This window comes from Dromiciops gliroides, chromosome 2, assembly GCF_019393635.1.
Source record: "Dromiciops gliroides isolate mDroGli1 chromosome 2, mDroGli1.pri, whole genome shotgun sequence".
In the NCBI taxonomy this organism is placed as follows: domain Eukaryota; kingdom Metazoa; phylum Chordata; class Mammalia; order Microbiotheria; family Microbiotheriidae; genus Dromiciops; species Dromiciops gliroides.
In genome coordinates, this window is record NC_057862.1 from 33,903,798 (window position 1) to 33,930,379 (window position 26,582).

Genomic DNA, 26,582 nt, shown 5'->3' on the forward strand with positions numbered 1-26,582 from the left:
ATATACTTATTTATGTGCAAGTTGACTCCCTCATTAGAAAGGAAGTTCCTTGAGGGAAGGAACTGTTTTGTTTTGTTTTTTAATATCCCTGGGGATTATCCCAATACTTGGCATATAGTAAGTGCCATGAAGTTTGATTTCTGTACATTTATAGAAAATATATACAAAATAAATACAAGTCATTATGGAAGTGGGGCAGGGCACTAGCAGCTGAGAGAATCCGATAGGAACTCATGAAGGATGTGTTGCTTTCACTGAGTTTAGAAGAAAACTAGGAATTTGAAGAGGCAGAGATAAAGAGAGAATAAAATTCCAGGCATAGATAGGAGGTAGCTTGTGCAAAGGGAGGTGGAGTGTTGGGTATGAGAAACAAGGAGAAGACCAGTCACTGAGTGGTGAAGGGGAGGAATGTGCAATAAATCTGGAATGGGGAAAAGGGGCCAGGTTGTGATGAGCTTTAAATGGCAAACAGAGGAACTTACATTATCTCAGAGGCAATAGGAATCCTCTGGAGTTCACTGAGTAGGAGACTGGCATGATCAGATCTGAACTTAAGGAAAGTCACTCTATGAAGGATGGATTGAAACGGGGAAAGGCAGGACAGGGAGATGGATTAGGAGACTAGAGTGATGGCACACGTGATGAGTACCTGAACTAGGATGCTGGTTGTGTGATTAGAGAAAGGGTGAAAATGAGACAGAGAATGAGAAATGCATATGAAATTTTCTTTTGTGTCTTCAGAAATCTTCCAGGGAAGATGTTCTTCATTGACTTAGAGCTGGGAGGGACCTCAAAGGCCATCCAGTTCAACCCTGTCATTTTAGTGAGAAGGCATCTGAGGCCCAGAAAGGTTAATCAATTTGCCCAGAGTCACACAGCTAGTAAGTGCCTGAGCCTAGGTTTACTGCCAGGTCCTCCCAACCCCAAGTCCATTTATTATACTAGGGGTTCTTAACCATTTGTATCTCATGGACCCCTTCATCTGCCTGGTAAAGTATACAGGCCCTGTTTCAGATTTATGTTTAAATGGATAGAATTAAACAAATAAGCTTATGAAAAACTAATCATATTTGATATTGATTTATGAAAGTATTTTTTCAAAACAAAACTCCCAGGTTAAGAATCCCAGCACTCCGCCATACTAACTCTTGTTGTCTCCTTCTGTGGTTGGGAAAGCCAAGAACCCAGAGATATTAAGTGACTTGATCCGGATGACAAAGAGCCTTGGGGGCAGAGATAGGAGCAGAGTCACCCTGTGCCTCAATGACAACCAAAGGTTCATGTCCCACCTTGCCTTCCTCAAGATTATACCAAGTGCTTGACTTTACAAAAATCTTGTAGTTCACCTCCTGCTCTTCTTCCAATATTTCCCTGTTTGTTGAGCTCTTTCTACTTTCTCATGGGCTCACACCTTTTCCTTAGCCCATTTGATCCTCACTACAGGCCCTGTGAGGTTGAAAGGGCCAAGAGCTCTTTCCCTCATTTGAGAAGTGAATAAACTGAGGTTGAGAAAGAGGAATGACTTGGCCACACTGGTTAGAGGATTCCAGGCTTGGTCTCCTAACTCCTAGCCTAGTGACCCTAACGTTACTTTCCAGACTGATAGAATGAGTTCTTGAAAGACCTTCCTTCCATCTCACTTTTCCCCATCATAGACCAACTCCATCCGTCTGGAAGTTCCTTTTTAGGTTTAACCTTAATTGCATCTGCTTCAAATCCTCCTCAGTGAAGAAGGCAATGAGGCTGATAGATGCCTCATGCTCCAAGGAATTACATTGCTTGGAGGACTTAGTTCTTCTCTATACAGAGCCCTGTGCCCAATACAATGACAGGAGTAAACAGAATATAGTTGAAAGAGCATTTGTTTTATTTAGAGTTATAAGATCAGAGTGCAAGTCCTGTCTCTGACACCAACTAGCCAAGTGACTTGGGACAAGTAACTTCTCCTTTCTAAGCCTCAGTTTCTTCCTCTGTCAAGTGAGAGGGGTTGGAATCTAGAGTAGGGGTTCTTAACCTTCTTTGTGCCATGGACCTCTTGGGCAGTCTAGTGAAACCAATGTAAAACTTCTCAGAATAATTTTTGTAAATGCATAAAACACAATAAATAAGTTTATAAAAGAAACAAGCTGTTACCATGTCAACAAGCACTTATTATATACTAGGCACTAAACTAAGTGTTGGGACACAAAGAAAAGCAAAAGTAGTCCCTACCCTCAAGGAGTTCACAGTTTAGTGGGGGAGACAACATGCAAACCACTACGTATGACAAACTCTATACAGGATAAATTGGCAAGAATTAACAGGGAGGTGGGGCAGCTAGGTGGCGCAGTGGATAGAGCACTGGGCCTGGAGTCAGGAGTACCTGAGTTCAAATCCGGCCTCAGAAACTTAACACTTATTAGCTGTGTGACCCTGGGCAAGTCACTTAACCCCAATTGCCTCACTAAAAAAAAAAAAAGAATTAACAGGGAGGAATCTCAGTGGCAATAAAGAGGAAACCAATGAAATTGAAATAAAGATGCAATTTTTTTCCATTCAAATTCAAGGAACCCCTAAAAGCCACCCATAGACTCCTTGACGGCCCATGGACCTAAGACCACCACCTCCTTGATGTTTGAGATCCCTCCACTCCTAAATATATGATGCTATGAAAAAGGGGAGACTAGAAGTCCTGACAATCTAAGAATCTATGAAAATTGAAGAGAACTGTTGCTCTCCAAGGAATGCTTTCATTGCTGGAGATGCTTAGGAGGAAGGAATGACACAGCCTTTGCCCCAGGACAGCTGACAAGAAGATCTGCCACTGCAGGAAGTGTTTCCTTCTGCTATTTCCCCTTTCCTCCTCATCAGGGTTTAGCCCAGAGCCAGACACTCAGGTTCACTTAGGAAATCCACTCACTGATTGACTCATCCAGTGAGGCACCTTTACTGGGCTGACTGGGGGTTGACTCCAATATGCACAGGCATGCACACACATCTCAGGTCAGCTCCTTACAAGTTCCATTCTTTCTACGTGTACCCTGAATGCCTAGCTCAGGGCTAGGCACATAATAGTTGATTAATAAATATTTGCAGATTGATTATTTGAGAATACAAAGTATCTATGTCCTTCTACCTTACACATGCCTGTGGATTTGTGCAAGAACATACACGGGAGAGTGTCTCCTTTCCCCCTTCCTCTACTGAGCCCCATGGACACGCATGAATACACATCCTCCAAGTAGACATGGCCAAAGAGAAACTGGGCTCCTTTATTTGGCTCAGCACCTAGCACCTGCTATCTGTCACTCCCTAGCTGGAGACTACTGACAAGTCAAGCTGGGACTGGCTAATGTCCTTGAATTTCAGTGGCCTGGCCTTGGTTTCCCACTCCTATCATTCACTAACTTAGCACAGTTCCCAGCACATAGTAGATGCTTAAATGGTTTGTTGACTATTTGTTGTTCATCAGTTACTACCCAGATCCCCTTGATTGAACCATTTCATTTCCCTGGGTCTGTATCTTCTGAAAAATGGGTTGGACTAGATGACATCAGAGGGCCTTTCCAGCTCCAGAGCTATGATCTTATGACCCTTAAAGTCCTTGTTCGATCAAAATCTATAACCAACCGCAGTTATCAGAAAACAAACAAAGGCGGATCTGTGGGAACCTAGATTACAAGGCTAGATACCCTAGTAGAATGTGAATTTATTGAGGGAAGGGGCAGGAACTGTTTCCTTTTTGTCATTGCATCCCCAGTGCCCAGAATAGTGCATAACAGGTATTTAATTATTGTCTGTTGAATTGGTGAATGAACAAAGCCAACATGCCTACCCAGAGTCACACTGTACAAGGAAGTGAGTAGGTCAGTTAAGAGACTGGCAACAGATGAGTACCTTGTGAAGCCCAAATTCACAGGACACCAAAGTTGGACCCAAGACCTCAGTCAATTTATTTATCCAGAAGAACTGTTTCTGACAGAGAGTCAGAGCGTGTCTGTCTGGGATTATCTTTGCATGTACTTCTTTGTAGCCATTGCAGGACCTTGCCTAAATGAGGGGCCACAGAGATCACCTAATCTTAGCATCACTGGATCTCATAGCTAGAAGGGGTCTCTAAGGACATATGAGAAAGCCCACCCATTCTAGCCAGGAATCCTTTCTACACGATGTCAGGCAAGTTGTCATCCAGTCTCTGCTGGTGACGAAGAGCTCACTGCTTCTTGGGGCAGCCCATTTTACTTTTGGAGAGTCCTCATTATTGGGGGTCAGTCAGCAAGCATTTATTTTTGTATCCATTCATTCACTCATTCATTTATTTATTTTTAGCATAAAAGTATTTTATTATTTTCCAGTTACATGTAAAGATAGTTTTCCACATTTGATTTCATAAGATTTTTAGTTCCAAATTTTTCTCCCTCTGTCCCTTCTCTTCCCCCTTCCCAAGACAGAAAGAAATCTGATATAGGTTATATATGTACCATCACATTAAACATATTTCTTCAGCAAGCATTTATTAAGCACTTAGTGTACACCAAGAACTGTACTAAGGGCTGGGGATACAAAAAAAGAGGCAAATGAAAGTTGTTGCCTTCAAGGAGCTCACAGTTTAATGAAAGAGATAACATGCAAACAATCATGGGAGATACACACACATACAGATAGAGTGTTTGTGTTCAGTCATTTTTTTTCAGTCGTGTCTGACTCTTTGTGATCCATTTGGGGTTTTCTTGGCAAAGCTACTGGAGTGTTTTGCAATTTCCTTCTCCAGTTCATTTTACAGATGAGGAAATTGAGTCAAACAGGGTGAAGTGGCTTGTCCAATGTCACACAGCTAGTGATTGTCTGAGGCCAGATTTGAAGTTTGGAAGATGAGTCTTCCTGACTCCAGACCTGGCATCTATCCACGGAGCCATGTAGCTACCCTCACACATATGTGTGTGTGTATGTATATGTATATATACACATATATGAATATGTATATACTTTATATATTAAAAGCTATTATGCATAGACATACATATCCATGCATGTATGTATATGTGTGTATATGCACATATATGCATATATCTCTATATATCTATATCTATGTTCTGTTTCCACCCATTGCTACTGGTTGTGCCCTCTTCCCCATGATACCCCATTAGATTCCACCATAGGCTTCTCCAGATGGAACATATACGGTTCCTTCCTCCAACTGCTCCCCATGTGGCATATTTTCCAATCCTCTTCTTATCCTCATCAACCTCTTCTGAATATTCACAGGTTCGCCTAAAATGTGGTGCCCAGAACTGACGCCAGACAGGGTCTGATCAGTGCCGACGACGCTGTGAGTATCTCTTCTCTTATTCTGGACTTTGCACTTCTATTAATGCAGCCTAAGATTGTGTTAGTATTTTTGCCTTTCACATCACACTGTTGACTCATTGAGCTTGCAGTCCACTAACTCCCCCAGGTCTTTTTCACGGAAACAGCTGTCTAGCCACATCTTCCCCATCCTGTGCTCAAAAATGTTATTTTTTGAGCTAGAGTGTTGGGCCTCCACAGCTTTCATATGACAATATTCAGCCCATCCTTCTAGCCTGTTGGCATCTCTTTGGATCCTAATTCTGCCAGCCAGTGTGTTCATTATTCCTCCCAATTTTGTGTCATCCACAAATTTGATGAGCCTGCCATCTATGCCTTCATCCAAGGTATTGATGAAAATGATGCAAGGAGACCCTCACTCCTGCTTGACAATCACTCTGTTCTGCTCTTACAAATTCCTAACTCATGCCCCACAGGAACTGTTCCAAGCATTCTCTGTTCTCTTTAAGACCCCTCAACCAGACCCCAGATCTCCACACTTAGAGCAGATGACTTAGTTGTCTATTGTTACACTGAGAAAATTGAGACCATCCGCCATGACTTTCAAGTCCCACCTCCCACCTGTCATGCTTCTGCTGTCTCACCATCCCCTCTCTCTTCAAGTACTTACAAGCCCCAGGCTTCCACCCTAACTATTCCTCAATAATGGCTCTTTACAAGGTCACCACATACCTCCTTATCACCAAAGTCAATGGCCTTTTTCAGTCTCCCTCCCCCTGACCTCTCAGTGGCATTGTATATGACCAACAACCTCCCTTGCTGGATAACCTAACCTTGTTCATCTTTAGAGGTACCTCCTTGTTCTAGTTCTTCTCTCAGCTTTGCTTTTGGGGCTCTTTTAATGGCTCTTTATCCTCTTTCAGAATCCCCCATCCCATGCTGAATATTCTCTTTCTCTCTGCTCTTGGCCATCTACTCTTCTCTCTCTACACTATTTGTTCATTGTTTGTACTCCCATAGCCTCAGCTACAATCTCTATGTATATGACTCTCACATCTTAGTCAAGCAACAAACATTTATGAATCACCTACTATTATTTAAAACCCTAAAAGATTGTGCTGTTAAAGTGATGTACTCAGGGGCAGCTAGGTGGCGCAGTGGATTAAGCACCGGCCCTGGATTCAGGAGGACCCGAGTTCAAGGCTGGCCTCAGACACTTAACACTTACTAGCTGTGTGACCCTGGGCAAGTCACTTAACCTCCATTGTCTCTCCAAAAAAAAGAGATAAAGTGATGCACTTAATATGCCAGGAAATTTGGAAAACTCAACAGTGACCGCTGGGTTGGAAAGATTAGTTTATATCTCAATCCTAAAGAAGGTCAATGCCAAAGAATGTTCAAATTGCTGAACAATTGCACTCATTTCACATTGTTAAGGGCTAAAATTCTAGCTATTCTGTCTAAAATATCTAATGAGTGGTCGCCAATAAATTATAAGCTTCAGCAAGAGTTAGGCTTTTAAGCATTTATTAAGGAGAATAAGAATTTGGTAAAGAGAGAGAAAGGCCTACATTCATCTATCTATTAAAGGGAGAGCACGTTTCTAGCTCCGCTCTCCACCAGAGTCCCAAGGAAAGAGAGCGAGACAGAGCACTAGTCTCTTCCTTCTTCCTCCCACTAGCCAACGTCACTTCCTGACGCCAAAGAAAAGACTCCTGGTCTTGCCCTCAAAGACCTTCGCATCATGGGCGGAACTCTTCTACAGTAAGTCTCCAGCAGGTGGTGTCATTCCAATCATTACAACATGCTGGCAAGATTATGTTTAAGAATTACCAGAAGTACAGGCTGGTTTTCAAAGAGGCAGAGGAACTAGAGACCAAATTGCCAACACTTGCTGGATTATGGAGTATGCAAGGGAGTTCCAGAAAACAAACAAACATCTATTTCTGTTTCCACTAATTACACTAAAACCTTTGACTTTGGATCACAACAAAATGTGGCAAATTCCCAAAGAGATGAGAGTAACAGATCACCTTATTTGTGTCCTGAGGAACCTTTATGGGAATCAAGAAGTAACAGTTAAAGCCAAACAAGGAACAACTAATTTGTTTAAGATTGGGAAAGGAGTACAACAAAGCTATAGATTGTAACCTTATTTATTTAACTTATATGCAGAGTACATCATGTGAAATGCCAGGCTAGGTTCATCAAAGATCAGAATTAAGGTTGCTGGGAGAAACATCAATAATTTCAGCTATACAGATGATAACCTCTCTGATGGCAGAAAGTGAAGAAGAATTAAGAAGCGTCTTGATGAGGGTGAAAGAGAAGAGTGTAAAAGCTAGCTTGAATATTTTTTTTGTGAGGCAATTGGGGTTAAGTGACTTGCCCAGGGTCACACTGCTAGTAAGTATTAAGTGTCTGAGGCCGGATTTGAACTCAGGTCCTCCTGACTCCAGGGCTGGTACTCTATCCACTGCACCACCTAGCTGCCCCCTTGAATCTTAACATTAAAAAAATTAAGATCATGACAACTGGTCCCATAACTTCCTGGAAAATAGAGGAAGAAGAAATCGAATCAGTGTCAGATTTTATATTCTTGGGCTCAAAGATCATTGCAGATGGTGATTGTAGCTATGAAATTAAAAGACACCTGCTCATTGGAAGGAAAACTGTCAACTCTGGACTGCATGCTAAAAAGAAGAGACATTACCTTGCTTACAAGGGGGCATTTAGTCAAAGTTATAGTTTTTCTGGTAGTAATGCATAGCTGTGAGAATTTGACTATAAGGAAAGATAATCACTACAAAATTGATGCTTTTGAATTGTAGTGCTGGAGAAAATTTTTGTGATGCTGGAGAAGACAGCAAGAAGATCAAGTCAGTCAATACTTAAAGGATTTAGTCCAGACTATCCATTGGCAAGACAAATACTGAAGCTGAAGTTTAAATACTTTGGTCACATAATAAGTCAGGACTCATTGGAAAAGACCCTGATAGGGAAAGATTGAAAGCAAAAAGAGAAGGAGATGGCTGAGAATGAGATGGGTAGAAAGTATCATGGAAGCAGCAAACATGAGCTCAGACAGACTTCAGGAGATAGTGGAAGCTAGAAAGGTCTGGTGTGCTTTGGTCTATGAGGTCACAAAGAGTTGAACATGGCTAAACAACTAAACAACGGCAGCAGCAGAAGCAACAACAATCACCTACTGTTGTTGTTGTTGTTTGTCCTTCATTCTCAAAGAGGACATGACATCAGGGAAGTCCAAGGTCACTAACTTCACTTACTCATCCGGAGCCATCTGGGTCCAGTAGCAAGAAACACACACACACACACACACACACACACACACACACACACACACACACCTCAGGATGACTGGAGATGGCTCCAGATGTTTAAGGTAATTGGGGTTAAATGACTTGTCACATAGCTAGTAAGTGTCTGAGGTGAGATTTGAACTCAGGTGCTCTTGACTCCAGGGTTATTGTTCTATATACTGAGCCACCTAGCTGCCCCAACAATCACCTTCTATAAGTGCTGGGGATAAATAAAGAGGCAAAAGACAATCTCTTCCCTTGGGGAGCTTACAATCCAATAGTGGAGACAACAAACAAATGGGTACATACAAGCTATATATAGTTTAAGTCAGAAATAATTAAGAGAGAGGAAAACACTAGAATTCAGATGGGTTGAGAAAGGCTTCCTGTGGAAGATGCAATTTTAGCTGGAACTTAAAGGAAGTCAGGGGAGCCAGGAGGCAGAGATGAGGAGGGAGAACATTTCTGGCATGGGAGATATTTCTAGCTTTAAGCCTTCAATTTCTTCTGAGCATCAGATTCATATTTCCAACAACCTTCAGAGTGTCTCCACTCCAATCATTCGCTGATACTTCAAACTCAACACATCTCAGTGCTTGCTCTTTGTCTTCCCCCTAAAATGTTCTTCCTTCTGGCCTCCCTGTTTTTCTTTGCAGCCCCACCATCCATGCCATCATCTTTCAGGCTGAATCCTTCACCTTCTCTTTCCCTCAACCAACCAACCAACAAGCATTTATTCAGGGATTACTATGTACTGGGCACCGTGCTGAGCCTTTTGGGTGCAAAGGGAACAACCCAAAACAAATTCTGCCTCTAAATAGCTTACATTCCAAGTCAGGTACAAAGTCTTTGTCTTTCTATTTCTGCAACATCTCTTCCAACCAAGCCCTCCTCTCCATTCCTACAGCCAACATCCTGGTTCAGGCCCTCATGTCAGTGGCCTGTGCCATTGCAATAGTCTCCATAGAATCACCCCCCCTCACTACAGACCCCCTCCCCATCCCCCATTCCCAGTCCTTCCCCATTCCAGTTCCTTCTACTTCATTTCAGTGCCAACACAATTCCCTCTAGGTCGAATGCTCCTCCTCTCCTCAACTATCTTTGGTAGTTCTCTATTACTAATCAAGTCAAGCTTAAATTCTCTCATGTTTCCAGTTCTAGGTTCAAGGTCTTCCTAAATCTGGTGCCATACAGAACTTCTAGAGGCAGGATAATTTTTCAGTGTAAAGTGGCTTTCAAGTCAAAGGGAAGGAAAAGGAAAGGGAAAGAACAGATATTTATGAAGTGCCTACTATGTGCTAGGCATTATGTTAAATGCTTTATAAACATGATCTCACATCTGGCCATATTATCCCAATTTTATAGTTGAAATAATACTCTGATACTATTTTAAGGATGGAGTAAATAAGGTGATCCATCAGACCACCCCACTCCTCTTAAAGTAAGTGATAAGAGGCTCAATCAATCAATTCATCGGCATCATAGGCTTTAGACTCAGTGTAAAAAAAGTCCTTGGAGCTGGAACTAGAATGACATTGCACAAAGCTCTGGCTAGGACAGGCTTAGAAATCTTAGTCATCCCCTAAGGGTCCTCTCTAAATAATTGAGTTGAGGAGGGAGCCATTTGAGAAGCTGGAGCAGATGTGGTATGCCAGTGTTCTCACTTGGCTTCAGCTGCCTCTCAGACCCAAGTTTCCCCTAGTGTTTGGGGCCTCCTAACCCTGGAACATCTCTCTGCCATGCCAACTCCTTTCTCCCACTGCTAAATTCCTCCTGAGGATCTCCACTTTGGGAAGAGGCCTATGTGGGCCAACTTTCATTCCCTTCTTGAACTTATTTCTCACCATCTAAACCTCACCACTATTTCTTATTATGGTACCTTCCGTCCCCCACCCCCACCCCGGTCTCTCCTTTTCAGCTCCCTTTTATGTGTTGTTTTCCCCCTTAGAACTTAAGTTCCTTTGTGGCAGAGACTATCTGCATTTTTGGTTTATTTGTATTTGCATTCCCAGCACTTCATGGGGTGCCTGGCATGTAGTAAGTTCTTAATAAGTACCCATTGCCTCTCTGCCTTCCAGTAAAAATCCCCAGGGAGGAACAATCTCCTCAGAGAGGAGAGTAAGTAAAAACTTTGGCTTCAACTTTGGCCTAGGTCTCATTTATCCCTTCCCCTGGCTGGAGAAGGACATTTTGATCTTAAAGGGTCTGGAAGATATTGGACCTCTTCCCAATGGTGTCCTGGAAGCTTCCCCACATCTTGCATTGGAAGCCAAGGACAGACGGCATATAGATTCACAACCCTACAAGGAGTCTAACAAAGACATTATATTAAACCTAAAGGGAACTTTATGAGCATCCCATAAATGGGAGAAAAGAACTTTAATGAATGAGAAGCTGCATATTTGCCACATTTAAAAAAGTTTGAGCCCATTTTCCCCTGGAATCTGTATATAATCGTGGGAGAGTATGTCACAGAGTTTGGGGGGAATATTTTATACCAACTGTCCAATTTTCTAAAAGCTACTTAAGGTGGATTGATTGAGGTGACTTATTTTATAATCTAGGGGGAAAGCACACTGGTGGGGGCCCAAGATAATGACATTAGAGAATCACCTTCTTACCCCACCCCTTCACATCAAGGATGTGCCTTCCCACCATGTTGGGAAGATGGAGCCTTGTTCCAGGACTCCAAACTCATCTCTGTGAGTGGGAGTTGGAACGATTCTCAGTACTTATATGGAGGACATGATGATCTCCTTGGGCCTTAGTTTTCTCAACTATAAAATGAAGATATTAGACTAAAAACAGCATCTCTAGCCTCATTTCATAGTAATAATCTCTAGGCTCTCTATAACCTCATGTTATAGTCCAATTGGACTGCTACTTTCTGTCCCCTGAATATGCCTTTCCTACCTCCATTACTGTCTCATAGTGTTCCTTCTGCCTGGAATACTTTAACATCCCCTTCCCCTCCCTTTTCCTTATTGAAATCTTCACATTCTTTAAAGTCTAGCCCAAATGTTGCCTCCTCCAGGAAGATTTTCACAATTTTTTGCTGGATGGTAATCATGTTTGTATTCAGATTTCTCATAGTACTTTGTTTTGTCCTTTTCTAAGGTGCTTATAATTTATAATTATTATCTGTATTTGTAACTTATATGCTATTAGATCATAAATTTCATAAGGATTAGTGCTGTGTCTTACCTAAAATATGTATCACCCTCCTCCATTCCCACATAAACCTAGTAGAGTGGTTATTTAATAACTAGTGAGCTGAGGAGAGAAAAAGAAAGACCTTTGGATCATTTGAATAGAAACCTCCCTCTAGGTTAGCTTCAATTCTGTTATCACTCTTTGGGTCTAGGTAGACAACTAGTCTTGAAATCAGCCGAAATTTTCTAACTTCTAATTCATTGATATCTTGGCCATAAAGATGTTATAGGAGACCTTGTCAAATGCATTGCCCCAAATTCAAGTAACTCTTATTTATGCCATGCCCCAATCTAATTATGGACTGAACCAATCAAAAGGGAAAATAAGGCTAATATGATATAACCTAACTTTTTAATTTTTTTAAAGTTACATTAATATCTTTTGATTTTTAATATCCACCATTATTTTCCAATGTTCACTCCACTGAATCTTCCCATGTAACAAGTAAAACAATTAAGCAAAACTAACAAACAAAGATCTCATGCAAGTCTGAGAGTATGAACAATCTTCCGTGGCTCCCCACCTTTTTACCCATAGGAAAGGAGTGGGTTTCAAGAAATGTTCTCTGGGACCAAGGTTGCTCATTATAATTAATTTGAGTTTGGCTACCCTAGAATCAATCATTCATTCCAAAAGCAAGTGCCTTCTACATGACCAATATCGTGCTAGGTGCTGAGAATGCAAAGACTGAAGCCAAATTGTCCTTACTCCAGACATTGTGGTGGGAATGTCAACATAGATGGGCACATACAGAAACACACACAAAAAATACAAAGTAGTCTTGGAATGGTGGGGTAGGAAGAAGCACCAGCAACTGGGAGGACCAGGAAAGGACTCATGCAGAACATGGTGATAGGGATGGATCTGAAAGGCAATCAGGTGTTGTGTTTGGCTACATTGTGGTAGTTATTGTGTATATCATTCTATTCTTTTTATTCTGCTTGTTTTGCTTTGCATTAGTTTATACAAGTCTTCCTATGTTTCTCAATTCATCACATTTACTTCTTATAGTATAGTAATATTCCATTACAACAATTTTTGTAGGCATCCCCCAATTGATAGATGCCTCTTTTGGTTACAGGTGGGTTTTTTGGAAACACACCTCAGTATCAAACTATGTATGGCTATGATTATTTTTGAATCAATGGAAGTTTTCCTTCTCTCTTTAATCTCCTTGGATTCCCAGGAGTTGGAAGACTAGGTTAAAAGGTGTAAACAGTTTAGTGACCTGTTCTCGGAGATGTTATAAGTTTTACTCATCTCATTATTAGTGATTTAGAGCATTTTCTTATAGTTATTTATAATTCATATTTCTTCTTTTGAAAATGGCATATCCATATCATTAAAGTCTTATTTATTGGAAAAATGGGTATTCGTGTTGTAAATTTTTGTCAGTTATCCATGTATCCTCAGCATTAGTCTTTTGTCAGAGATATTTGATTCAAAGATTCTTCTCCCCCACTGGATTTTTCTTATCCTAGTTGCATCAATTTTCATCATGCAAAGGCTTTTGAACCCTGAAATAAATGGAAAGAAGGGAGTTGGCTGGATTGCCTTTGGGAAATTACACAATTCTGTTAATGAACCTAAGATCCTCCCTGAAAAAAAAGACATCATTTTAGGACCAATGTTCTTTTGGTGATGTATCATTTTGAGGCATGGGATACCATAGGCTCTGGAGAACTGAAGTTGAAGATTACCTGCCAGGTTTTAGTGAACAGCATGAAAACACAACAGTAAGGAATTATGTAAGGAAAACCATTTAAAGATATGATTTAAGAAATGTATAAATGGGAAATAGATGGACCAGTCAAGAGCGATGGATAACTGACAGATAGGCTACATGTTCCATTGGCATCTGTACTATATCAAGAGAATGCGAGGAAAGCCCAAAGCTCATTGAATGGGCTCCCAGTGGCAAATTATGAGACATCATGGACATAAGTCTCACTGAATAGACAAGAGTGGACAGTTGTCATCTCTATCTTTATGGAAATTTCTCATACCTATGAGATCACAGATCTATTTTAGTAATGGAGTACAATCACAATTATATTATTTTCTGTTTTGTGATTCATCTGTTCCTTGTTTATATCTCCTTGCATTCTCCTTTACTTTTTCTGTTATGTGACCTTCTATGTTTAGGTTGTGTATCTATTTGTAGCTTATTGTAAAATATTAAAGAAGATGTTGATCTGGACTTGTTTTTTCCTTAACTGCTTTCTAGTTTTCCCAGGAGTTCTTGTCCACAGGGGACTCCTTACCCTAGTAGAATGAAAATCTTGGATTTATCAGACCAAGAACTGCCAGGTTTGATTGCTTCTGAATGTTACAGATTTGGCCAGTTCTACAGTTTATATTTTTGACCAGTAAGAAATACTTTTGAAAATTACTGCTTTATGATATAGTTTGAAATCATGTAATATAAGCCCTTCCCCTCCCCATTCTTTCTCTTTTGGGTTATTTCCTTTGTGACTTTAGATCTTTTGTTCTGTCACAGGAATTTTGTCATCATTATGTCTAGTTCTGTAACCAACCCCTTCATAAAAAGCTTTATTATCATTGTTAACAAATCTGTAAAATAATTTAGGCAGTATCATCATTTATATTATGCTGGTGCACCCCAACCATGAACAGTGTCTGTCACTCCAGTTATCTGTCCATATTTATTTCTATAAAGAGCATTGATAGCTGTATTTATATGTTCTGAGTATGCCTTGATAGGTTAATGTGCAGATATTTTATGAATACTGTGAATAGAAGCCCTTTATTATTCCTTCCTACTTTTGTTAGTACTAGAGAAAAATGCTGATTTTTTGTGGATTTGTTTTGGTTCCTGCTACTTTATTATGGTTATTAATCATCACAATTCGTTTCTTTGCTGATTGTTTGGAGTTCTTCAAATAAACTACATACAAATAGGGATAGTTTTGTCTTCTCTTTGTCAATGTTTATATGTTTAACTTCTCTTTCATCTTATTATCCTAGCAAGTATTTCTGATAGTGGATGATCTATCCTTGATGAAACCATGGGACTTTTTTTTTTTTTTTGGTGAGGCAATTGGGGTTGTGACTTGCCCAGGTTCACACAGCTAGTAAGTGCCTGAGACCAGATTTGAACTTAGGTCCTCCTGAATCTAGAGCCAGTGCTTTATCCACTGTGCCACCCAGCTGCCCCTACCATGGGACTTTTTAGTGAGTATTGCCACCATTTCAAAGTGTTCATAGACCATCCTTTTCATAATAGGATAGAAACTGGGACTTTGATTTTACTGGATTAAGGAACTCCTAGGTGAGGAAACTCTACCACTGTAGGCTGGCATTTTCTCTGAAACTTATAGTCTTAGATAATTGCCTAGAGCACTAAGTGACTTGCTCAGGTTCATACAACCAATATATTCATTCCCCAGAATTGGGACTTGAATCAATATCTTTCTGAAGTTGAGGCTAGCTCTGTATCCATTGAGCAACACTGCCTCTAATAATTAATATGTTCTTGAATTGTCCTACAGTTGGAAAAATCTACTTTCTACCTCATTTTCATTTGGGGATTTTCTTTTATTTATTGGTTTTCTTTTTTAAATTAAATTTTATTTTTTCATCAATGAAAATCCACTTTTTCTTCCTCCCACCTGCCTCCCCATTGAGAAGGAAAGATAAACCAAGCCCCCGTCAAAAACACATATAGTCAAGCAAAACAAATTCCTGCATTGGCCATGTCCAAAAAATGGTTTAATCTGCACTGAGTCCTCTACCTCATTTCTTTGTATCCCTGGTCCTTAGTACAATGCCTGACACATATGACTGATTAATAAGTGCTCATTGAATTGACTTGACCTAATCATAGGCACAGTCCCACTGGTACACTGATCTTTTACTTCTGAATACTTTGAAATCTACTTTCCCCAAATCTATGGTGCATATCAGACTTTGTCTGCCTTTATCCTCCTTATCTCTCATGATGGAGCAGTCATTTACCCATCATTCCCACTTCAGAAACTAGTTCTTCTGTAATGATCACAATCAAATCCAGAACAGATATTTCCCTCTTCCCCCCTCTGCCTTAAAGAATAAAACTGTCACTGAGGTAAGTCACGAATTTCTCAACTGTTCTGCCTTCAGTACAAAGAAAATTCCACAAAATATCCAGATAATTGAAGCCCCCATTACAACAATTTGCTTTCCTACCAAGTTCGTGATCTATTTCTGGAAATCATCATTCATTCCCTCCTTCTGAATAGGTCATCTATAGTATACTTTACCCATAATAGCCCTTCTTTTTTGTTGTTCTTTACTTGAGCATTCTTTACCATACCTCCCCCCTTCATTCTTAGATTTCTTTTCAGGAACATATCTTCTTCTTATACAATACTACTAAATTTTACCCTTTATCTAATCTTTTCCTTTTTAACAAGACATGCTTTTCCATTGCCATCATTCTAATCTTGAGTCACATTCCATGTATCATTGTGATAACTGTGAAGTCTAATTTTCATCCTTGCATTAAGATCCGTAGGTAACTTTGTTTATTACCCTTAATCTGTGTATTTATGTATAGACAACTGAGTCAATAAAAATTATCACCATTCTTCTTCTTGTCTTATCGGACATTTCCAATATGTTGTACTTGCTACTCTATATGGTACCTGATGATGGCTATACACATATAAATTTTTCTTTCCAATGCTTAGAGATGGTGGAGTGCTATAACTCCATCACATATGTATGAATGTTATATGTGTTCTATATGCACATGTATGCATATGTATATTCAGTAGTTTACTTGAACTTTTTTTGCTTTCCTCTTTCTCTTGAAATCTCTCTTTCTTCTCTGACTTTCTGTTTCTGTCATTTTAGAAGCCAAGTCATTTGAGGATCATTTGCAGGAACTAAGAATATTTAGTTTGAAAAACGATGATGATAATACCTAACAGTTATATATAGCTTTATTATTTGCATATTTCCATATATATTGTCTCATTTGAGCCTCATGATAACTTTTTATATAGGTGCTATTATTATCTCCATCTTATAGATAAAGAAATTGGCCGGAGGTGGTTATGTGACTTGCCTAAGGTCACATACCTAGTAGTCTGCTAAGATGTGGAGTGATGGTCATCTGCAAAAGAGGAGTAAGCTTCCACACCATTAGAATCCTTGTTTATTGAGAGATGACTTCCCATTTAATTTTTCAGGAAAATATCAATGGCATCAACTTTTCTCTGGAAACTGCTATTCTCAATTAAGTGGGGTGTTATGGTTCTGGAGAAAACACCTTGGGAAGTTCAGTCAAGTAGCCATGGCCAAGCTGTGAACTTAAGTGGGAAGGTGATTTGGGGTGATGAAACGCAATTGGTCCAGAAATACTGGCCCTAGACTTATCTCTTTGGGAATCCCCATGGACAAATGGATGTGGTTCAAATCCTGCTTCAAACACTTGCTAGCTGTTTGACTCTGGAGAAGTTACTTGACCTTGGACTTGACGGCCTTTAAGGTCCCTTCCAGCTCTAAATCTATGTGCCTAGAATCCTGCCTCTTGCCTTTTTATGGCTGTTCCCTATGTCTGTAATACGATTCTCTCCAATTGTAGTAGAATCCCTAACTTCCCTCAAAACACAAGCAGATGTAAGTTGCCTGCAGAAGGCTTTTCCTGACCCCAGAGTTATTAGTGCTCCCTCTTGACAGTACTTATCATATATTCATTCTTACACATTTTGTTTCTCCAAGTAGACTGTACTCATTGAGGGCAGGGATTCTTTCATTTTTGTCTTTGCATTCTAACACAATGTTTTCTATGTAGTAGGTGCTTAATAAATGTTTGTTAAGTAGAGAGGAATATAACAGAACAGATTAGAATAGACTAGACTAGGACATAAAAGAGCAGGATAGGATGAGATGGGATGGGATGGATAGAATAGGATGATATAGGATAGCATAGTATAGGATAGTATGGGATAGGTTGGGATGGGATAGAATATGATGGGATAGGATAGAATGAGATGGGATGAATGGGATAGGTTGGGATGGGATGGGATGGGATCAGATGGCATGGGATGGAATGAGACTGGATGGGATGGGATGGGATGGGATGGGATGGAATGGGATGGGATGGGATAGGATGAGATGAGATGGGATGGGATGGGATGGGATGAGATGAGATGGGATGGGATGTGATGGGATAGGATGAGATGAGATGGGATGTGATGGGATAGGATGAGATGAGATGGGATGTGATGGGATAGGATGAGATGAGATGGAATGGGATGGGATAGGATGAGATGGGATGGGATGGGATGGGATAGGATGAGATGAGATGGGATGGGATGGGATGGGATGGGATAGGATGAGATGAGATGGGATGGGGTGGGATAGGATGAGATGAGATGGGATGGGGTGGGATAGGATGAGATGGGATGGGATGGGGTGGGATAGGATGAGATGGGATGGGATGGGATGGGATGGGATAGGATGAGATGAGATGGGATGGGGTGGGATAGGATGAGATGGGATGGGATGGGATGGGAAGGAATAGAATTCCTGATGGGTGCAACTTTAGAGGAGGCTACCAACTGTAGGCTCAGTCTGAGTCAAGTCTATGTCTTGGCAGCCCCAAATGTTAATAGGGCTGTCTTTGGCTGCATTTAAAGAAGCTTGTATCCATGCCAAGGAAGGCAACAGCCCCCAAATTCAAACCTTATATGAGTATATCCAGTTATTGGTGTCACATTATGGGAAGGACATTGATATGGTGGAGGGATGACCAGGGGATGAGATGACTAGAACCTGAGTTGCAGGAGACTCCATTGAAGGAACTGTCCATTTTTAGCTTGGAAAAGAGAAGAAAGCAATTGATGATGAGGGAGAAGTGATGTAACTGCTATCTTCCAGTATTTGAAAGGCTGTCCTAAGAAAGAGGGGGGTTGACTTTTTCTATTTGAGCCTCAAGGGCAGAGCTAGAAGTTACAGAAGAAAGGCAGAGAAGCAGATTTTGGTTTGCTATAAAGAAACAACACCTAGGGGCAGCTAGGTGGCACAGTGGATAAAGCACCGACCTTGGATTCAGGAGGACCTGAGTTCAAATCTGACCTCAGACACTTGACACTTACTAGTTGTGTGACTTAGGGCAAGTCACTTAATCCTCATTGCCCTGCCGAAAGAAAGTAAGAAAGAAAGACCTAACAATGATTACTATCCAGAAGTGAAATGGCCTGCCTCATTAGGTAGTAAGTTCCCCATTGCTGGAAGTCTTCAATGGCTACAGATGGCTACTGTGTAAGGATGTTGTTGGGGGATCTCTGCTCAGGCTGGCCTCCATGACTTGAGGGGTAACTTCCTGCTCTCAGAATCTAGCATGGAAGAGATAGGAGGAAGAGCCAGTGGGGAATCCATTGTAACATAAGGGAAGTGGGGCTTTGTCTAAGGCTATTGGGCCACACCACTTGATTGTAGTCTCCACAATGCAGGGATGGAGTCAGGCCTGGCATGGCCCATGATTGACCATGTGCCTTTCTCCAAAGGGGCCCTTTCAAGGCCACTACCAAGGAATGATTGAAACTTGCCAGGCAGTTGGGTGACAGGAACACAAGGGTAGGGGCTGCCCAAAGTAATTGTTTCTCTGTGACATTGCCTCCAGACTTATCTATCAAGGCCCTGTCAGCAGTCAGCAGGGGAGGCCTTGGCCCTAGGTCCAGAGCTGTCACTGGGTATGGAAGAAAAGAAAGCTCAGAGAGCAGGGAGGGAGGGGGAGTCAGTTACTGCTGACTATAGAACAGCCTCAAACAATCAGACGACTTAGAATGGTATTCACAGAATGCCAGAGCTGAAAGGGCCCTTAGAGCAGGGAACATAGTGAGTCAGACCTGAAATGGACCTTAAATCACAGATCACAGAATGTCAGGACTGGAAGGGCCACCTTGGCAGCTAGGTATCATGGTGGATAAAGCATTGGGTATGGAATCAGGGAAGGCCTGAGTTCAAATCTTTCCTCAAACACTTTCTGTCTTGGAAAGTCACTGAGCCTTTCTCAGCCTCAGTTTCCTCGGCTGTAAAATGAAGAAAGTTTGAACATATATCTCCCAGATCAGTGAGGATCAAATGAGCTAATATATGTCCAGTGCTTTGTAAGCCTTAAAACACTCTATATGTGCCATAGAAAATAAGAGAGATGGTCAGAGTGTAATGGAGGATCTTAGAGTGTATTATCTAAACATTTAGCAGAGACCTATGTCTCCTGGTGGACAGAGATTCCCCCAATTTTTTTTCCTGAGTCCTATAAGAATTAGCCCCTCCAATTTCCTCAGGGAGGAGGAAGAGGGGAAGTCTCACAAGAGGCGATGATGCCCAAAAGGAAAAGAAATAGTTTTGGGGAGGCCATGGTGGCCAGCTACTCCAGATCATTGAGGCACCTTGACCACAAATGAGTAGGCAGGGGAATCAATACTAAAATTCCAAGATAAGGATTCATGGGACTGTGCAGAAGATGGGCAGAGTGGACATAGGTATTGGTCTGCTGAAACAGAACTGGGGAAATCCGCTCTTCTAGCCTCTTTTTGTTCCTCTTCTCTCAAAAAGGAACTAAGTCTCTGTCCTCAATGATTGCTTCTGTTTCACTTTTTCTTTGGCAATTAAAAATGAGGGAAAGAGACAATAGTATTGTCATTCATTATAATGCTGGTTTTGTGTCTGCCATGGGGAGATTAAATGTGTGTGTGTGTGTGTGTGTGTGTGTGTGAGTGTGTGAGTGTGATGAATAGTAAATCATACAAGAAAAAGAAGTAGGTGATTTGGTACTATGGTATACACACATGTATACATGTACACAAAATATCTCTATCTATATAGCATGTCTATATCTATCTAATATAGACACATATGAGAAAGAGGATGGGGAAGAGAGAAATTATCTTCTCAATCACTTAGATCTTCCAGGGCAGGCCCAAGATGAACAAAGATATTTTATTGGTTTGTTTTTATAGCTTCCCCAAAGCAGAGAGAAATTAATCTAGATGTGAGTTATTACAGTTTTATTTGTGGGTTGGGGACTGGTGTCTGAGGTACTTTTCCCTTTCATATTGGATTTTCCCCATCTCTCCAGCCCCCATCCCCACCCCTCAAGTAGGTAGAACTAAAGGCAATGAGAGAAATGTTAAAAGGGGTGTGACCAACCTGAGAATGGGGCTAACTAGAGAGATTAACTAGTTCTACTCACCAAACTTTTACCCTCTACCCCCCTCCCCCGACACACACTGCTAGACATGAAGTATAGAATACAGAATATCAGGAATGGAAGAGCCCTTAGAATATAGAGCACAGCATTTCAGACTTGGAAGGAATCTTGGGACATAGAATGTCAGGTGAAGGAACACAGAACATAGTGTACCAAAGTTGGAAAGAAATGTCTCTAACCAACCTTCTCATTTTAAAGAAGAGGAAACTGAGCAGCAGAGAGAAATCATTGTTTATTTCAAGATCACAAAGAAGATTAATGTCGGAGCCAGTGTTCCTGAATCTAAGATCAGGGATCCTTGTACCACACTACACCAGCTGTGGTGGAGAGAGACTTCATAGAGGGGCACAGCTTTGATCATGTCAATGTCTACTCAATAAACTTCAATGGCTCCAGAATAATTCATCATGTTATATGCTTATTCAATCCAGTAGCTCCTAAACATCACTTCCAGGATCAAAGATTAAATCCTCTTTAGCTAAAAAAGAAAACCCTTCATGATCTCTCCTATTTCTACCTTTCCAGTCTTCTGACGATTTACTGCCCTCCATGGACTTGACCATCCATGGACAATGGCTTCCTTGTTCTTCTTGGTGCACAGAACTCCTAGTTCTGTACCTAGGATACTCTCTCTTCTCATCTCTACTTTCTGGTTTCCTTAGATTCCTTCAAACTCCAACTGAAAGCTCACCTTCTGCCAGAAGCATATGTATGCATGCATGTATGTACATATACACACATATGTTGTATATGTACATGTGTATATTGTATGATGTGTGCATGTATGTGTGTATATGAATAAATGTGTGTATAAATATGAATTTATGTATAAATTTATATGTGTACACACACACTCATATCATATATATGTATATATATATATATACAGAGAGAGAGAGAGAGAGAAACAGAGAGAGAGAACATACATAGTTGTTTATATGTTGTCTTCCCATTAGACTGTAATATTCCTGAGGGCAAGAACTGCCTTTTTGCTCTTTTTCTATCCCTCACACTTAGCACGGTGCCTGTCACAGAGTAGGTAGCTAATATTCAACTAATGATGATGATAATGATGGTGGTGGTGGTGGTGATGCCATAAGAGGAGAGTAGCTCAAATGAAGGATCAGAAGGAAGATAAGTCAGAAGGGACCAGGGAAGAAGAAGAGGGACCCTGATTTACTCTATGGAGAGCAAGGAAAAGCTGGGTCCTAAGGATAGGGAGGGGGAGAAAGTAGGAGCAGCAAGAAAAGTATATTGATTTTCCAGCCTTCTCTTCCCACAGAGGAGATGGGGAGTGAAGGCCAACATATGTTGGAAACATTCAAGTAAGGGGCCAGGGGAACTGAGATTCTTGTGCAGTACCTAATCCTCCCTTAACATAAAGTTGATGACAGATGCTACCTGGGTCTATGCAAGAAAGGCCCATATTGAGAAAGAGACAGACACAGACAAGGACACAGAGAGGGGCAGACAGAAAGGAAGGGAATCAAAAGTGGAAGGAGAGAGAAAGAGTCAATGAGTAAAAAACAAATTCAGATAAGAAAGAAGAGGGGAGGGGGAGGGAGGGATGGATGGGGGAGGGAAAAAGAGAGAGGAGAGTAAGAGAGAGAGGGAAAGATGGAGAGGGAGGGAAGAGAGGAGAAAAGAGAGACAAAGAGAGACAGAGACTGTGAAGCAGACAGTTAAGTGCCAAAGAGATCATAAGATTATGGGTTTCAAGTTGGAATGCACCTCAGAGATCATCCAGTTTAACTATCTCCCCCACATCATTTTAAAGATGAGGTAGCTGTTGAAGTGAGATGAAGTGGCTGATTCAAGATTGCCCAAGGAGTAAGTGGTAACATCTGTATTCAATCCCAGGTGCTGATTCCAAATCCTCAGATCCTTCCATTATATCTCTCAAGAGAGGCAGAAGGACCCACACCGATACAGACAAATAGAAATAGAAAGAGCTGGAGACATAGAGGTAGAGGGACAGAAACATAGACGCAAAACAGAAACAGATGCCCAGCTGGTCACAGAGGCAGACAGGGGTAGAGGAGCAATCTCAGCCTTTCTAGGGATCACTGTCTTCACCCTGCTCTAGGATGCTTGCAGAAGCTACGTAGGAGATCTAGTCCTGGAATAGACCAACACCAGCTTTCTGGCAGTCCCAGCTCCTCTTTGGAGAAAGATAAAGAAACCTTTGCCTTAGTTCTCCAGGTTATCTCCCTTACCAATTTCCGAATTTCCCCTGTCTCTAACCCTTGACTTAAGGCTTGGAATCTTCTGTCCCAGGCCTTGAGTCAGCTGGGATTCCTGGGTTCAGAGAGCTGCTGTCCTCACCTTCCTCCTTTCTTCTACCGCTACCACCAGCATTGAATTCTTGGGTCTGGCCTTCTCTCTGTCCTTTTCTTCCCCTCTCTGCATAATCTAGACCCCAATGATGCATTTTTCTAGAGTTTATTCACTGGGGTCAAGAATAGTACATGTCTGGAATTATCCTGAAGAGGGCATTAGCGCCTCAAGGATTTTTAGGTGAATTCCACAATCCTACCTTGGTTCCATGATGCTCTCTAGGGTGGAAGCCCAACAGTGCCAGTCCTTGTGTGGCTTCCAAAGCAAGAATTCTGATAACTTGCCTCTGGGAGGCATCTTGGTACAATAGAAAGAACAGTGGATTTGGAGTCAAAAGAGCTGAATTCTATTTTCAGCTCACTTCTTTTTTTTTTTTTTGTGGGGCAAAGGGGGTTAAGTGACTTGCCCAGGGTCACACAGCTAGTAAGTGTCAAGTGTCTGAGGCCGGATTTGAACTCAGGTCCTCCTGAATCCAGGGCCAGTGCTTTATCCACTGTGCCACCTAGCTGCCCTCCTCAGCTCACTTCTTATACCTATGTGATCCTGGGCAACCTCATCTATAACATAAGGGGGCTTCCTTCCAGATCTAAGTTCATGATACCCTGCCTGTTGTGGATTTGCCTATAAGGTGCTTCTGGTCCAAGATTCTCATTTGGTTTCTAATAATCAAAATGGGCCAAGGATCTTTGAGTTCTTCAGTGTGGAGGCTCCTTCAGGAAACTGAGGTCCTAAGAAAGGAAGTGACTTACCTAAGGTCACACAGGTTAGGCTTAAACCCAGGAGCTCTGACTCCTAATCCAATGTGCTCTCTATTATAATACATGGGAGCTAGGTGGCACATTGGATAAGGCACTGGCCGTGGATTCAGGAGGACCTGAGTTCAAATCTGACCTCAGACACTTAACACTAGCTGTGTGACCCTGAGCAAATTACTTAACCCTCATTGCCCCGCAAAACAAAACACACAAACCAAAACAAATAATGCATGGGAGGGGAAAAGACACAGATCAAAACAGACAGAGGTAATAATTTGATATTCATGCCCAAGGGGTCCAGACGTGAAACCGAAATGTAGATATATAAAAACAGAGAATTCAAAGATTCAGAGAGAGGCAGGCAAGCTGAGGGGTATTTTCCATGTTTTAGTTTAAAGCTTTCACCTCTTTATGAAGCTGTTTAGTCAGTAATTTAATAAATAAGCCTTTTTAAGTTTACCTTTTAAGTTTAAGTAAACCTTTTAAAGTTTAAGTTTAAGAGAGAATAGCACATAGATAGCTAGGAAGGGGAGGATGTGAACTCAAGACAGTGCATTTCAATCTTAGCTCCCTCTCTACTACACCTTTCCATCTACACAACCTTTTTTATAAATTGGTGATATTCATATAGGCTGTTAAGATTAAAAAAATATTTTGGATTCATTAGGTTGCCTAGAAAGCCTCCCAATAGATAGTATGGTTTTGGTGATGCACCCACATGACTTATCTCTTAGCTAACTTGGGTATCTCCCATTCCTCTACTTGTGTCTCAGAATGAACAATAAATTGCAAGCCAAAAGGCCGGGTTAATATTCTGTTTTTGATATACTAGCTATGTGACCTTGGGCAAGTCCTAGGATTAAAAGTGGGGAAAGATTTGAGGTAGAGGTAATCCAGTTAAACTCACTTATTTTTTTTTGTGGATGAAGAAACCGACTATTTTGAGCCTCATTTTTCTCATTTATAAAACTCAGATAAAAATACCTGCTTCCTACCTCATAGGACTAATGTAAGGATCAAATGAGATCATGTGTGTAGAGCACTCAGAAGCTCAAAGTGGGCAGAGACGTGCCATTTATTATCGATAATAATCATAAATGTCCACGGGCAGATTGGATGGAGAGCTGGGGTCAAAGTAAGGAAGACCTGAGTTCCAATTCTGTCTCAGACACAGCCCAGCTGAGTGATACTGGAAAAGTCACCCAAAGTGTGCATTGGTGCAAGGAGCTTCCTTGATGGAAGTTTCCAACACCAATGAAATCATAGGCTCAGACCTAAAACATCAGAAATAAGGTATATGCATTTTAATAATAATATAGAATAATTATAATTTATCTTGCTGTTGTTATTTTTTGCCACTGTCATTTTCCCATAACTTAGACCTGAGTTAATTCAACTACACACCCGGTCTGTCAGTAAAAGACAATTCCATTAATAGTCATTGACTAATATTTTCTATAGGTCATTAAGTTTCACAGACAACTTCTCTTGAAACAACTCTATAAGACAGATATTATTATCCCCATTTTTCAGAAAAGGAATTGGAGGCTCACAAGGTTAAGAGAATATCCTGGGATCACACAGCTAAGTATCTTAGGCAGGTTTGAAGGTGTTTAATGCCAGCACTCTTTCCATTAGGCCCTACTATTTCTCATTCCATTGTAGGCTGCGAATGAATTCCTCACCTTTGGAAGTCAGAGGCAGGAGAGAAGTTGGTGTCCCTTTAATATCCCCTTCCTTAACTTCCCTAGAGCTCTGGCATAGCCCACTTCCCAAAGACATTGCAAGACATTGCAACTCTGGGAAGTGCATAGCCCCTATAGGTTGTGTAAGAGAAGGTATCACTTTGGGCCAGGGTAGACACATTGAAACACTTTCTTTGTTGTGTGACCCTTTCCCCAAGGAGTTCCCTGCCAGGGCAGCATCCATCCCCAATCTTTCTTGAATATTTAATCTGCCTTCTTAAAAGGCCTCCTAAAATAGCTAAAATTCTCATGAGGAATTCCTGTTCCCATCCAGGCAGGGAGTGAGCAGAAGCCCTCCTATGACTCTGACATGAATGAAGTCTCTGTTCTGGTTTCTTTTTGTTAAGGAGACTGACCTGGTCATTCCCTTATGATGGACAGAGGCTCTGATAAAACAGTTTAGGACTAGAAAGATCATAGGATCAATCATTTAGAGCTGGGAGGGGGTCCTCAGCAGCCCTGTAGTTCAACTGTAGGAAACTGAGGTCAAGGAGTTTGAATGAATTTCCCAATGTCATATCTGTTTGTGCAGCTGAAGGTCAGAGGCAGGATTTGAACCCAAATCCTCTGACTTCAGAGTCAGGGTTTTTTTCACTGTGCCAAACCAATCAGCAACCTCAGAAATTCTTCAGCATTTCAAAAGGTCTGTGATTTCATTGGGCAGTGGCACTTCTTTTATCTATACATATCCCAGTTCCTT

The 26,582-nt window shown here is 41.1% G+C and overlaps 1 protein-coding gene across 4 annotated transcripts in view; it reads left to right on the forward strand.

Annotated features, from left to right (window-relative positions):
• LINGO1 (leucine rich repeat and Ig domain containing 1) overlaps positions 1-26,582 on the forward strand; it is a 497,222-nt gene that overhangs the window by 238,726 nt on the left and 231,914 nt on the right. For all 4 annotated transcript variants that reach the window (XM_043985051.1, XM_043985052.1, XM_043985049.1 and 1 more), the window contains one exon: positions 5,245-5,308. The gene's annotated coding sequence lies outside the window, so the exon portion shown is untranslated. The remainder of the gene's footprint in view (positions 1-5,244; positions 5,309-26,582) is intronic.